This window comes from Kryptolebias marmoratus, linkage group LG11, assembly GCF_001649575.2.
Source record: "Kryptolebias marmoratus isolate JLee-2015 linkage group LG11, ASM164957v2, whole genome shotgun sequence".
NCBI lineage: Eukaryota > Metazoa > Chordata > Actinopteri > Cyprinodontiformes > Rivulidae > Kryptolebias > Kryptolebias marmoratus.
This window is the reverse complement of record NC_051440.1, coordinates 26235966-26239748: the sequence shown is the minus strand read 5'-3', so window position 1 is coordinate 26239748 and position 3783 is coordinate 26235966. Positions and strand designations below refer to the sequence as shown.

The 3783-nt window shown below is 43.0% G+C and overlaps 1 protein-coding gene across 1 annotated transcript in view; it reads left to right on the top strand.

Annotated features, from left to right (window-relative positions):
* The first annotated feature begins 1743 nt into the window (after window positions 1-1743).
* Window positions 1744-3783, top strand: part of trhr2 (thyrotropin releasing hormone receptor 2) — a 24141-nt gene continuing 22101 nt past the window's right edge. The window contains exon 1 of the mRNA XM_037978483.1: window positions 1744-1906. The gene's annotated coding sequence lies outside the window, so the exon portion shown is untranslated. The remainder of the gene's footprint in view (window positions 1907-3783) is intronic.

Here is a 3783-nt window from a genome sequence, read left to right as displayed (position 1 = left end):
GGTCCTGATGGAGCTCTAAACCCGGTCCTGTTGGAGCTCTAAACCCGGTCAGAGGTCAGAGGTCACACACCCAAACTCCCATTAGCTCAACATTTTCTCCTCTAATCTGGAAGTCTTCTGCAGCCGATGCATTACTGTAAAGTCCTTATTTTGACCAAAGTTTAACATGAATTAAATGAAATAATCTAATAATAAAGTTTTGTTTTCCGTCACCTCTCCTGACTGACAGGAAGTGTCACGTTGTTGATCTCCAAGCTGATGTCTGACATTAAATATCTTCTGTCTGAGTGAAAACGCCTCTATTTCCGTCTGGAGGGCAGAGAACCTGCAGAGATGGAGTTGAGGAGAACTGGATGCTGAACTTCTCACATTTCCCACTTTTGGATTCTGTTCCCTCGTTAGTCTCTCCCTCTGCAGGGTCCTGTCAACACTTTCAGACATTTATCATTAATACTGGAGGCCACTGAAGAAATATTTGAGAGTTTTCCCCTCCCAATCATTTCTTCATACTGTATATCCATTGGCCTCCTCTTCACAGTCATCCATCATTCTTCATGTTCTCCAGTTCCCTCAGGGTTCCTGCTGAGCTTCAACTGTCTGCTTTAACAGAAACAAACAGCTCATGATCTGATGAGTGTTCAGAGGTACGCAGAGAGAAGTCCTGCATTATCAGGAGCTTTTTTCTGTTTGTTGAATGATGTTCTTCAGCCTGGGAGTTGCCCTTGTCAGGAGGGAAGGTCTCCTGCTCTGATGAACCTGCGTGAGTCACGTTCACCTCAGATTCTCTCTGGAGACAATCGGAGGCATTTAAAGGACTGGCTTGTGTTACACTTGCATTCATTGGTTTATGCACAGAGCTAGTTTTCTTTTATGTAAATCCACCGAGAGGCAACGTGAGCCGGCAGCTCTCTCAGCAGATTGTGGAGGTATTTCCAGGCTTAAAGAGCAAAAATACTAATTATCTCCCAGTCTGAGGCTGGAGTTGACAGATGGAAGCTCGTGGGTTTTATCTACCAGCAGCTGGCACATTAGTTCAGGCTTACAGACCTCTGATGACCTGCTGATGGGACTCTGTTGTTGTAATGGATTCAGGGTTCGAACAGAACAGACGTCAGAAGTCAGACAGATGATAAGCATGTAGGGTGGATGTTATTTTACTCTAAATTATTCATCACATTGTTTTAGGTGTCAGGATAAAAAGAGACAGATGTAGAAAAATCTGGTGAAAAAGCAGCTCCACTGTTTGGGTTTTAGGGTATAAGGTCGTCAAAGGTTAGTAACTCAGAGCCCTGGTGTCCCAGAAAACAAACAAACAAACAAACAAACAAACAAACAAACACATGAGCTAAGATCGTTTTGGGAGAATCTTTAGCCAAACTAAGCCTGTTCTGTCTTTGATATGGTAGTAATGTGGATGATCTTCCACCTACAGACAGACAGACAGACAGATAGACAGATAGATAGATAGATAGATAGATAGATAGATAGATAGATAGATAGATAGATAGATAGATAGATAGATGGGACTGCAGTAAAACACTTTTGAATAACTTGCATTTTTAAAATCCAGAAAAAAGGATTTAATTATTTGTTTTTTTATTGTATCTCTTGTTTTCTTGCACTGCTTCATGTGTTGTTTTGTTCTCCTCTGGATGCTTTTATTCTGAAGGTCTGAGCTCTGCCTCCTGTGTGAGTGTGTGTGTGTGTGTGTGTGCCTCAGCTCCCAGTCGGTAGTAGCAGAGCTGAGTGTGTGTGTGTGTGTGTGTGTGTGCGTGAACATGATGTAGCCAACAGTTAAAGCATGGCTCTGCTGCTGCAGACAGCCTCTGACAAACAGAAGACTTTTATTTTCACAGCAGAATAAGGAGATTCTGGATGAAGCTGAAACGATGCAAACATTAACAAGGTAAGTTTTATTCTCCTCTAAATCAGACAAAATATTCACAAGTTTCCAGTCAGCTGAGGATAGAAACAGGAAGAAAACTGTTTTATTTGATCTGAAGCTCTGTTATAATTTATCCTTGAACCTGATGAAACCCAGTGTGAGGTGCAGCTCTTTGGCTCTTTGGTTGAGTTTTTTCTGATTTTCTTGCTGATTGACTGGATTTCAGCAGCACCAGCTGCTTCTGTGTCAGTCAGCTGCAGGTCCGTCTGTTCAGACATGTTTAGCTGCTTTAAAACACATTTTATAATCCAACGAACATCTAAACAAACAACTCAAATGATGACCCCTGGCTTATTTTCATTGTGTCAAATCAGAAAAACAAGATGAGATCTTTCACCTAAAAGATACGAGTGTATTTCAGAGTTTGTGCCTCAACATGTAGAAGAAACCTAAAAATGTCCTCTGTGTTGTAATTAGATTATATTTCATATAAAGTCATTTTTATCCTGGCTTTTAGAGGCATCACATACATTGAAACATATATTCATTTAAATGGAAGTAGTTTAATTTAGTAAAAAAGCCCTCAGTTTGTTCTTAAAGGCATCAGATTAGCTTCTTTCTTTGCTCCACTGATGTTCTTTAAATAAAACAGACAGTTTGACTGAAAGATGAAGTTTCCTGAATGTTGGATCCTGGAGAGGTTCTGGGATCTGGTCTTCAGTTAGATCTGACCCTGTCAGGTTTCTCTGACGTCGAAGAGAAAACAACAGCTTGGTGGTAGACAGACTACAGGACTCAGATATCAGGTAAGTGTGTTTATTTACAGTGAGGAGTGAGATGACCGGAACGGAAGTGGAATCTGAAAAGCGGAGGAGAAACGGTAAGTGATCAAAACGAGGCTCTTAAACGAACGAAAAACGAAACAACTGATTGGAGGCTTACTAAATAATCAGGTGAAGTTCTGCATCGGTTGTTGAGGAAGACAAAAGACATCAACGAGGAATCAAGGCTGGGTCGTTGCAGATGGAAACGGAACCAGACTGGAACGTCAGGCAGACAGGAACTCACTAAGAGGACGAATACAAAAACACAGGTAAGTAAATCTGTAACTTTACAGGCAGGTTACTGAGCTGGCTCAAAGACTTTACCACGAGGTAAGCAATGCTCCAGTGCTGATCTGGTTCCCACCACAGCCTTAAATACACCAACTCGTCTGATGCCACATCTCCTTCAGGTGTGCAAAGGACCCATCTGACTCCACCAGTAGAAGGAGCCAAGCATGTCCACCAGGAAGTGTCAAAAAAATCACCGATTACAACAGTACCCCCCCCTCAAGAATCGCCTCCAGGCGCATTCAGTCTCTTTTCCGGATGGTTTCTGTAAAAAGTCGAAATTAATGTTGGATCCAGGATGAATGAAGTCGGTATCCATGACTGCTCCTCTGGACCGTAACCCTCACAGTCCACCAGATACTGCAATCCTCGCCCCCGGCGCCGAACGTCCAAAATCCGGTTGACCGTGTATGCTGGCTGGTCATCGATGATCCGGGTGGGCGGGGGGAGGTTGGATGGAGGGCACAGATTGCTCTCAGTCACCGGCTTTATCTGAGAGATATGAAATGATGAATGGATCCTCAGGGATGGTGGTAGATGGAGTCTAACTGCAGTGGGATTGATGAGTCTTTCAATAGTATATGGTCCAATAAATCTGGGTGCCAACTTCCTAGGTGTGTCCTTTAAATTAATGTCTCTAGTGGATAGCCAAACCTTCTGCCCCACCTGATACTTGGGTCCCGCTGACCGATGTCTATCTGCAAACCTCTTGTTTTGTGCTGCAGTTCTCAACAGGGCGGCTTCGGTTTCTCTCCAGATTTTATGGCAACGTCGAATATGGGCCTG